Source organism: Gymnoscopelus braueri, assembly GCF_963280865.1.
Source record: "Gymnoscopelus braueri genome assembly, chromosome: 21".
In the NCBI taxonomy this organism is placed as follows: Eukaryota; Metazoa; Chordata; class Actinopteri; order Myctophiformes; family Myctophidae; genus Gymnoscopelus; species Gymnoscopelus braueri.
The window spans coordinates 16,366,751-16,378,646 of record NC_137623.1 but is presented as its reverse complement, the minus strand read 5'-3'; positions in this window follow the sequence as shown (position 1 = coordinate 16,378,646).

Sequence of the window (11,896 nt, the reverse complement as noted above, 5' to 3'; positions counted from 1 at the left end):
ATTCACAGAGAGATCTAGTCTGAGACCTTGTGATCATGTGCACATGCAGGAAGTAAACCATGTACACATTGATTGAAGTATTAACCCATTAAGACCGATTCTACAAAATGCCTTCTTAAATCAGTAGTTCTCAAACTTTTTCGCGGCAAGGACCCCCAAAATGATATGCATTTGGCCCGGCGGGCCGGATCCCCATCTGAAAACGTTTTGTACCAGGGTCATCCCCCCAGAAGAGAAGATTTGTGTAAAAATAATTCAAAATGTTTCAAAACACTTTCAAGATTTTTTTCAAAAAATGTTTCAAAAAATTGCAGATGTACAAGCTCGCAGCGCGGCACGAAGTGACGCGCTGCGAGCTTGTAGAGCTGCTATTTGTTTGGAGAGCCACTGTTCTAAACGAGCTCTTGTTTTATTGGATCTTGTTTATTCGATACACTTAGTTGCTCATTTGATTTTCCTATTTGTCTCATCTGTTTAAGAAAGTAGGGAGCTGATATATTGCACTTTTACCTTAGCACTAGGTATACTCTTTCTTAGTTGCTTGTTTTAGAAAAGAATGCACGACTTCTGGTGATTTGTAGTTTCCTTCCTTACCTATGTTGAATGCGATTATTGTAAGTCGCTTTGGATAAAAGCGTCTGCTAAATGACTGTAATGTAATGTAATGTAATGTAAACCAATGTTTTAAAATCCTAAGAGTTTTCTAAAAAAAACGTATGTTTGCTAAAATCAAAAAAGGGCACAGAGATGCTTATCCCGGGTTTAATGGGTTAAACAAATGTAGGAGGAATGGAATAAAGGACCCAGGGCCTAACAACAGTGAGAGGAGCAGGAGTGAGGGACAGGAGAAGGGATGAGGAGGACGGGAGGGGGACGGGTGGGGGACGGGACGAGCAAGCGAGCGAGCAGGAAGAGAGGAGGAGTTTTTTTATTTTTTATATTCCTTCCAGCTGGACCGGGGTGTGGTCACCACGTTGGCCTGGAGACCTGCTGTGTTCTGTTCTGTTCTCTGAGCCCACATTCACAGTATTCTGACCCATCTGCCAAAATGGCACGCTGCTCTTCATTAACAGGCCTCTTCTGCGTCTTCTTCTTCTTCCTCGTGTTTTTCTGCCCGTTTGCTTCGCGGTGGTGTGGTGGCCGGCCATCAGCATACCTGCATGCGTGTGTTTTGCCTGTGTCATGTATGTGCACTGTTTAATCTGGCTTTTTTTTAGTGGCCATGCTTATGTTTTGTCGTGTCTGTCGGGTGGAAACCTCATATCTCCAAAACTGTTACTTTTCATGACTCAAATAAAAAAATGGCAAAACTAGCAGATCTACAAGCTCAAAACGCGTCGCTTCGCGCCGCGTTTTGAGCTTGTAGATCTGCTACTTTTGATGCTTTTGTGTGACGCTGTAGTATCAGCAATTAAGGAGTTAATGCAGGCAACAAATATGTATATGTCCTACTGTCCGTGCACTGTAAATCAAATTGCTGAGAAAAATGGGTTGCTCTAGTAACATGCATAATGAACAATACAAATGTGGTCACAAAAAAAAAATCAATTAAGGCGTTAATTTACGACAAAAACACACAGTTAGAATATGGAGACGGCAACGATACGTAGTAGGCGTATTGCTGCTTTATAAGAATTTACAATGATATAGCAGGTTATTCAGGTATATGCTCAAGAAACCTTCCAACAGGATGAGTGGGGACTGTCGACGGCGGGCCCTTTGGCCCCAAACTTACGACCTGTCCGTCACAGGATGCTGTAAGCAATAAAGCCACTGTACCAGCGCCGTGTGAGTTGATGGAGGGTGACAACGGGGCGTAGACTCATCAGCTGTCACCAACGCAGAGCCATCTTGTATTCACTTCTCCGTAGCGAGAGTGACACCAAGAATTTACTCATATGTGTTCAGTCTTTAATGCTCTCAACTTGTCTCTCTTCACACCACCGTGACTTGAATGGTCGCTAACTTGTAATTGGGGATGATTTTGTTTATACGGTCATAATATGTCATTTGAAATATTCAGCGTGCATGTACACTTGACATGTGGAGACATTACACACGCGGGATGCTTGTGGGAAGCTAACACAGAGCCAGATGGCCTTCCATCCATAACTCTGCTCTTTCGGTGGAAAACCCGCATGTGAGCTTGGCTGAAAAATTGGCATTGGCCAGCCCGCTCTAAACCATAACTTTAATTGCGGTTCATGGATTTAAATCATTCCAAATGATGCTCATAGCCTGATATCTGTTGTTGGAATGAGGTGGGGGGTGCTGTTTCTTCCCCCCGCGTTGTTGATATTTTGACATTATATGAAGGAGGAAAGTGTCCTTAACCCATTAAGGCCTGAGGTTCCGATTCTACAGATGTCTTTCTAAACAGTTTTCAGAAAAACTTATGTTGCTATAATATCAGTGGTTCTCAAACCTTTTCATGTCAAGGACCTCCAAAATTAAGATCCAAAATTAATCAAGATATTTTATTCCAGGGACGCCCCCCCCGAAGCAAATATTTGAGATAAAAAAATGAAAAATAAATACATATTCAAAGATTCAAATTTTCAGGATTTTTCTAGAAATAGCAGATCTACAAGCTCGTAGCACGGCACAAGCTTGTAGATCTGCTATTTTTGACTAGTCAAAGTGTAAAATAATGGTTTAAGTGGTTAGCACACAGATATGCGTTCCCGGTTTTAATGGGTTAGCACACTGTTACAGTGTACACACGCAATGACCGCAGCGCTTAAAAACCCCAATGCTTCTTCTTATTGCTCCGTTTTCCACCACACCACAACGGTCCTCCTCCTAACAGCCCCCCCCCTGGCCGCGACGCACTCCCCTCGGCCGTGCGGTTTTGTCTTTTTCCCTCGTCCCCTTCATTATTTAATTAAGCAGTAAAAACACATGTTAAGCTAACGTCAACCAACCGCGCCGAAGGAGAGCCCCCCCCCCCCCCCCCCCCCCCGTTGAGGAGGAGAGCAGTAAAGCTCAATGCAAACCCGGGCGGCTCACGTCGTTATCTCTGGCTCTGGGCAGCTGCTGGCCTGTGGTGGAAAGTAACTAAGTGCATTTACTTAAGTACTTTACTTGAGTACCAATGTTTTAGTTTTTAATTTACTTTACTGGAGTATATCCAATTTCAAATACTTTAACTTCCTACACATCTCAAAGGCAAATATTGAAAATAGCCGAGCTTGAAGAACTGCTATTTTCAAAGGATTTAAAAAAAAAAGGTTTTATACATTTAAAAAGTTGTGAAATGGGACATCCTGCATAATGAGCACTTTTTACTTTTGGTGCTTCAAATATATTTTGTTGCCAATACTTCTGTACTTTTACTCAAGTAAAACTTTTTATGCCGAACTTGTACTTGTACTGGCTATTCAAAAATAGCAGATATACAAGCTCATAGCACGGCACCGAGTGCCGTGCTATGAGTAGATCTGCTATTTTTGTTTAAATCATTAAAATTCGTGCAAGTCTTTGAATATATATAAAAATATTCAAATGTATTTTTAAAATATTTTTCAAAAAACTGTTAGGATTTAGAAGATCCTAACAGTTTTCTTCATTCTTCATTTGTAGAATCAGCCTCAGGAGTCAGGACAATGGGTTAATATAAGTAAAACATGCGAGTACTTCTTCCATCACTGCATGAGGGCCCCTCCCTCCCATCCTCTCTCGACCTGGTTCCCATTTGGACCTCCTGATGGACGCGGGTGATGCCGCTCGGCGGGGTAGCGTGCCTCGTAAAAAAACACCTTCTGGTGGTCTGGAGGGTTTGAGACCAAGGGGAGCGTCGTCGTCATCGTCATCTTGGTTCCAGGGCTCTGGGAGAAGGATGGGGAGCAGATGGAGATTATGACTGCACAGTTGACTGAAATAAATTAATGTCATTTTTTTGCCGCGGACCCCCCCATCTAAAAAAAATGTTGTGCCAGGGGACCCTCTCAGAAGCAAAGCATTCCAGTTTAAAATGTTCACTTTACAAAATAAAGATTTGAACACATTTTCATAAAATTAGCAGGTCTACAAGCTTGTAGATCTGCTATTTTTTTTATAGCCAAAGTATAAAATATGCTTAAAGTGGTTAAGATGATTGTGATTCTATATTAACTAAGTTTGCTAGGGACCCCCTGGAACCAAATGTGGCCCTTATCGCTGGCGTAGCGGTCCGGGCACCTAGGCTACAATGTAGCCTGACAGCGCGTTGCGGGTTCGAGTCCCGATCCCGACGGCCTATGCTGCGTGTCACTCCCCATTTCCTGTCAGCCTACTGGGCTATCTATATAGTCCTATCTATAATAAAGGCCTAAAAAGCCCAACGTAAAAAAAAATCATGCATTCATAAAATCGTTGTCCAAAAATGTTGATGTCCTCACAAGTATAGTAATACAAACGTGTGTGTGTGTGTGTGTGTGTGCCCCCGCACGTGCAGGGGCTAATGGGGTCAGGGTGCACAAACAGAGCTGTGTGAGTCAGGTGCAGAGATGTACTCGTCCAGTCCGTCTCTCTCTGCTTGTCCCCATGGGGACATCCATCAGCGCAGCTCACGCCTTTGTCTTCTCTCCTATGATTGATCGCTGACAACTGGCACTAATGGACTAAGTGCCTGCGTGCGCACCGCACACCACACCCGAGTCCCGCATGCACAACCAGCATGCACGTATAATAGTGACACAACAATATCGTCGCTGTCGGGCAGAAACCTCTTATCTCCATATTGTAACTTTACCATTGAGCTAATAGAGCCTGCCTGCTTGATCAGGGGATAAATTGAATTTTGATCATCAGGGAAAACTTTGTCAGATCCTGTGTCTAGGTGAGACATGACCTTTGACATGATCTAAATGTCTCAATAGAAGAGCAGGGAGACAAAATACAGCCACCCCAATTGTACTTAGTTATACTCTACCTACCATACAGATTGGACAAAAAAAATGTATTCATAAAAATAAAGTTACATATTGCTACTGCTGTAAGTGATTTTATTCCATTCATAGTCCGTTAATATTGTATTTATTTTGATATGGCTTAATTTCGGTTATTTAGTCCTAGACACACATTTCGGTTTAACCTCCCCACACACACACACACACACACACACACACACACACACACACACACACACAGTCTTATTCTGGGCCTGGCGTTTTCCAGTCACAACATTCCACTGGCCATATCTCACTGAAGGCCCCAACTGCTTTTAATCAGCCAGGTCACGAGGCTCTCCAGATGCCTCAGTGTAAGGGTGGGGACCGACCGCCGCCGATGAAGAGGAGGAGGGGAGGGGGGCCCAGGCTCGTAATAGTCAACATATTTGTGCCTCCTTAGCCCCCTCCCCTCTCTCCTCCCCACCACTTCCCCTCCTGTATTGCGTCACCCTCCTCCGAGACATGCTTTGGACAGCTATAACGCATACACTGGCCCTGCCGTTTGGACGCACACACACACACACACACACACACACACACACACACACACACACACACACACACACACATTTTTAAGACCTGCACTACTTTTCCATTTTTTCCCTTTTTTTTTTAACTAACTAATATTTTCCACTAGTTTTGAAAAGAAGTGCTGTGTGCTTTTTGGAGAACGTCATAGTCGCCGGAGCGACAGTTTTTTTTTTCGGGACAGAGGAGAGGTGACAGGGTACATTGCAAATTTCAGCGAGAGCCAAAAAATAACAAATATTTTTTGGGGCTTTTTTGGACAGACCAGCTTCGAGGCGTTTCGTTATTGCGGTTCACAGAGTGCAGACATTTCTCAACTCTAGAGGTGGCGACAGTAATGCCCGATTTATACTTGGCCGCGCGCCACGTCATGCACCGAAGGAGATGGCGGATCTACAAGCTCGCGGCGCGTTGCAGCGTGACGCGTGGTGAGCTTGTATATTAGGCTATTTTTGGTGTGTGCCCCCTGGCGCGCGCCTAATTATAAATCACCCATATGACAAGCGGTGTCGTCTCATCAACATGGGGGGGGGGACTGCAAACAGCAAACACACAGACCGAAAGAAGGCCATCAGGGAAACGTTAGGATCATCACACTGCCTACAGATGTGTTGGCAGGTGGACTGCTCATATACCACTAACAACACACACAGAGTCGCATAAATGCATGTGCATGGCCATACCGGGCGGAGTGGTAATTCCATACACTTGCAGGTTCAGAAGGCATAATAATGGCCATAGTTTGTCACTGTGCGATAACACAGAACCTCATGCCTCTTCGTCTTGCTTTGACACTGTTTACAAGCGTTACCTGGATACCGCACCAGTTCACGCCCCCCTCCCCCCCCCCCTCTCCTCCTCCACCCCACCAGGACCGGGCTGACGTCACTCTGTTTCGGTGTTGTGTTCTCCTGGTCCAGACCACAGCGCAGCACCACCGCACACGGCACCACGGTGCGGGTCTGAACCAACTCTGCTGGAGTCCTGGAACAGTCTCGGTTTGATCTGGAACAGTCTTGGGTTTGATCTTGAGAGAACTTGGAGGACGAAATGGAGCGGGGCATCCGTTCCGTACCCCTCCTTGGTTCCCCCCAGCTCCAGCAGTGTGGATTTTAATCTCACACAACCTCTTTACTTAACCCCCCCCCCAGTCATGATGAGTGTGGTTTGGGCTCTCCCGAAATGCGGTGTGACCCATCTCTCTCTCTCTTTCGCCCCCCCCACTCGCAGCCGGCTTGGCAGGCCAGAGCGCATCAGAGGGATCAGGAAAAAGAGAGAGGAGAGGGAGAAAGTAAACTGGAGGGAATGATATCACATTGTCCTCCATAGACGTACATACAGCATGCCCTCTCAGATGTTAATGGTCTCTTAGTGCAGTAGCTGGCTCCACTATGCAGTGGCCTGCCAGCTGCCAAAAACTCAAAGACCTCTGACCTCTAATGAGACTTTAGGGCAGTGGTTCTCAACCTTTTCAGGCTGCGACCCCCCAAAATAATCACATTTGAACTGGGGACCCCATTTTGTTTGACTACAAGCTTGTAGATCGGCTATTTTCTAAATTCTTGCCTCTTATATCATTTGACAATTTGGCCAATGTTTTATTGTATAGTTGGTTGATTACTTTTGTTGCAGTAATGGTCTTTTTCTTTTCTTTCTTTTTTTCTTTCGTTTTTCGTTTTAGGTATTAAAAAGGTCTTAAAAGTCCTTAAATTGTCACTTCACTATCACCTGGGAAACCCCCCAAAATCATGTGGGGACCCCTCCCGACCCACAGGTTGAGAACCACTGCTTTCGGGTATAGTTATTGTACTGATTGCACTGTGATCACTTTTCTTTGCATTGCACTGATTGTACTGGGTGCACGGTTTGAAACCGGGGTGTTGTGGGGTGGGCTTGTGGTCACTCTTTGGCGTCAGCTCAGGACACCAGAGGAAGGAGGGAGACCTCCTTCCGCACGCTCTGTGCTTTCCGTGCTCAAAGCGTTTCTGTCAATGGGATTTGGCTGAGTAAGGCTGGCTCGGTTTAGCAACCGATCTGGGCTGCTGTAAAAGGATTATAGACTGGCAGTAGCGTCCTTTATGCCAGGCAGCAGGTATTGACTGTTTTACACACACACAGTGTGGCCATTTTGCCCTTACGTCATACTTCGGGTTTTAGGGTGCACAACTCCACCCTGCTGCTGAGCCCCATCTGTCATCCGTCCGTCTTTAATATTTCATCTGCCGTCCTCACACGCTTGCCCTGTCCTTAAGTACTTAGAAGGATGAGGTGCTAAGATAGGAGATTCTTATAAAACAGTCCTTGTCTGCTTATACTTGGAATATGCTAAGGTATTATAAAATAGAGTAGAACAGAATTCAATAGAATAGCGTTCCATCTTCATTTTCCATTCATTCATAAGTTCATACCGTATCTGTATGAAAGAATGCAAAATGCGTCTGACCTGCGGCACCATACTGGGATGGCTCCCGTTTGCACCTCTGTGGCCTTCATCTCCTATTGAACAAAGTCACTGCCCTCTCTCTTCTGTTCAAGTCCCCTGGTGTCACTCTGCTTGTCCTGTCCAGACAAGCATGCTAAAGAGAGGAAGACCTTCACTGTGATGCAATACTGAACTCTCCCTGTGCCAGGGTACATTTGCAGCTATAGATAGACAGATAAAATGGGCACTTATTGGCACATTTGTAATGTGCTCACCTGTCTGCCATTAGATGGCCATGATAGTCCTACTACACAGTAGGACAATGAGGCAGAATGCCAAAATGACACCTGGGTTTTTTGTCCGCTTTAAATGTACAACAACCTGCGTGAGTTCACGTCAATTTGCTGTAGCAGCTTCTAGTGTAGTATTTAAAAGAAAATGTTTAGAAAGAGTATTTTACAATCCAATTAAAGCAGTGGTTCTCAACCAGTGGTTCGGGGACCACCAGTGGTCCTTGGGGGCGTACCAGGGGGTCCCCAGCAAAATGTGTTAATAGCGTCGCAATCATTTTAACCACTTAGCTTTGGCTATTCAAAAATAGCAGATATACAAGCTCATAGCACGGCACCGAGTGCCGTGCTATGAGCTTATTTTTGAAAAATCTTGAAAATGTGTGCATATCTTTGAATATATATATATTTTAGCGAACATTTTAAAATCAAATCTTTGCTTTTGGGGGTCCCTGACACAAAACATTTTCTGGATTGGGGTCCGCGGCCAAATGTATATCAATTTAGGGGTCCTTGGCATGAAAAAGGTTGAAAACCACTGAATTAAAGGAAACCTCATAAATGAATGAAACAAATGGGATTGGTTGCAGGCTGGGAGCATGAGCGTGTGCACCTGGTGTGTTAGGTCAGAAGAAAGAGCTACTGTTGGCCTCCATTAAGGCTAAGTGTCTTGTCTTGCACCACTCACACGTGAACTTTAACCTCTGAACCCTAACCTCAGAACCCAACTCTGTGTTACTTTCTCCTGAAAGCGCTGCACATGTGTCAGAGATAGTGTGTGTGTGTGTGTGTGTGTGTTGACCCTTAACTAACTCCATGGCCAAAATCCGGCTCAAAGCCCTGCTTTCAGTGTATTGTATTGTTATTGTCATGGTGATATGAACTTGCACGTCACACATTACAGAGGATGGCAAAATGTAATACTAAAAGTAAGAGAGGGGGGGGGGAGGGGTGGTATAGAGAGAGATCAGCTTTGTGGTAATTTCTCTGCAAAGTGGGAGATAATGAAATGAATATATCGTTGCTGTCGGGCAGAAACCTTATCTCCATATTCTAACTTTTTGTTTTTTTTCGTACATTAACGCCCTACTTGATCATACTATAGCGTCACACAAAAGTATCAAGAGTAGCAGATCTCCAAACTCTGTTTTGAGCTGGTAGATCTGCTACTTTTACTATTTTTGTCTCCGCCAGGCCGAAGGCATGGCTGAGACTATGTTTTGCACTGTGTGTGTGTGTGTGTGTGTGTGCGTGCGTGCGCGCGCTAATCTCCAGCACCGTTGGCTTGATCGCAGCAAAACTGTGCACACACCCTGGATGCCAGAGCAGAACCTCTGCCATTTTCACATGGGCCTGTTATAGCGCTGTGAGCTTGTACATCTTCTATTTTTGAGCATATCTGTAAAATGGATGGCTGATGGCAGATCAGAAGCTGTTTTGAATGATGCTGCAGTCAGGCAGTCACCCTTACGGACTTGACGCTCAGTCATTGTCATCTTAACGTCGTCCCCTTGTCCCCACCCGACATGACGCACCCCTCCCCCTCCCTTCCCCACGCACGGTGACCGAGGACCAGTCAGTTCAGTTAGCCGTTTGAGACCATCTGGCCCTCAATCTGTAGCTGCTCTGCCAGCCTCATCTCTCTCTCTGTCTCTCTCTCTCTCTCTCTCCCTCCATCCCCCTCCCCCTTCCTGACACAAGCGATCATTGCTTAGTCAATGAGACAGACATCGACCCTCTCAGTGTGTTAACGTCGGGCCGATTTGACCTGATCCACTCCTCCGTTAGGCTGAGTAGTTCTACTGGTGCAATCCCCACACAGGCCGTGAGGAGATTAACTGCAGGCTTTGTGATTCTGCTTTGTTTTCCACACTCCGACCCTCTTACAGCAGAGCCCCTGTCTTTGGGGTTTCTGGCCAAAGCTAAAACGTTATTGTCATTGAGCTTAAACTGGTGAGCAAGAAAGCCCTCCTGTCTGTTGTGCTCAGTCCTCTCGTCTCCATATTTGAACTTTTAGTTTTTTTCGTAAATTAACACCCTACTTGACCATACTACGGCGTCACACAAAAGTATCAAAAGTAGCAGATCTGTAAGCTCAAAACGTGGCGTGAAGCGACGCGTTTTGAGATCTGCAATTTTTTGTACTTTTCTATTTGAATCCTGAAAAGTAACAGTTTTGGACATAATATGAGGTTTCCACCTGACAGAGAAGAAATACTGAATGGTTGTTCCTCTCTTTGAATCACACCTGCTGCTCCATACTATTATTTCTAAGTGCAATGGATTCATATGTCGGATTTGAAGCCCATAAGGAAGTGCTTTTTATTACAGTAGTACTGCTGCAGAAGGATTACCACGCCATTGATTACAATGGGGATTTGACCGGACTTTACACTTGGTTTTGTTCCCTTAGTAATCATTGTCATAAATACTTTATGCTTTCAGTGGCTAGTTTAAAGTCTTATTTCAATTACCATGATGTGTTTTTGTAAATTATGGTCCCATTCATTTTTAAATGGATGATAAAGTAGGGTATGCTTCTAGGGCTTCTACTGGCTCTACTGAGTGAAGACCCGCCCCAGCTGCCCTTCCAGCCAATAGCATTCGTCCGGAAATTCCAAGATGGTGGATTTGATTAGCAGAAAAAGTGGCTTCAAAACGGGTTTGTAGAAACCAATGGGTGACGTCACCGTTCCCACGCGTTGTGAGCTTGTAGATCTGCTATTTTCCAATAAATCTTTGGAATATTGTGGTATATTTTCAAATCCACACAAACCTTGGGTCTCTGGCACACAATATATATATATATATATATATTTCTTTGAATACATTTTTTCAAGGTGGAGTCTGTGGACAAATACATATTAATTTGGGGGGGTCCTTGACATGCAAGCGCAACCAATATTTACAAGCAACGTTACAGGAAAACTAGCCCAAAGTCACTTCTAATAAGCAGACACTGGTTGCCAGCAGTGCTTCCACGTCACACTGTGGTGTCACCTCAGCCAGTATGAAACTTAGACGCAGCGGGTACGGTACTACAAAAGTAGGCTACCTGTTAGTACCTTGCCTGGTACCTGGTACTAATGGAAAGGCAAACAAATGAGGGTAGAGTCGTGGTGTCGGGGGACCAGGACGATGCAGTGGAGAAGCACCAAGATTAGTTTAGACTCAATATCTCTTTTTTTGTGGTTTTTATTTTAATTTAATCATGTCTGCTTTTTTTTATTCCACCACCAAAGATACAAGACTCTATTCTATTCTATTCTTTTCTATGCCATCTCTGCACATAGAGGAACACAGGAAATGGGTATTTTCATACCAGGAAGCACTGCTACAGTACATGTTCCCAACCTGTACAAATTGAGCAAATATACCCAGCTAAGCCGCTGGGATTGGTGAACATTGGGAACATAATATGCCTACAGCTTACACTCTCTAATCAGTCAAAAGCTAGGTAGTATCCCCCCCCCACACACACCACACACACAGCCCCATACCGCGTGAGTGGAGGCATTTGAGTGGAGGCATTTCTCCGCAGGGCCATTCCTTCAACGGTTTACCTGCAGTAATTGCAGTCAGGTGAACAGCAGTGTAGATCCTGCTGAGTGACTGAACTGAGCTGTTCTGTGATGATTAACGATCGTAATTCAAAACAACACACAGTTGAATTTGAATCATGACGGCACAAGGGACCAAATTGTTTGAAAAAGGTTGAGGTTGGT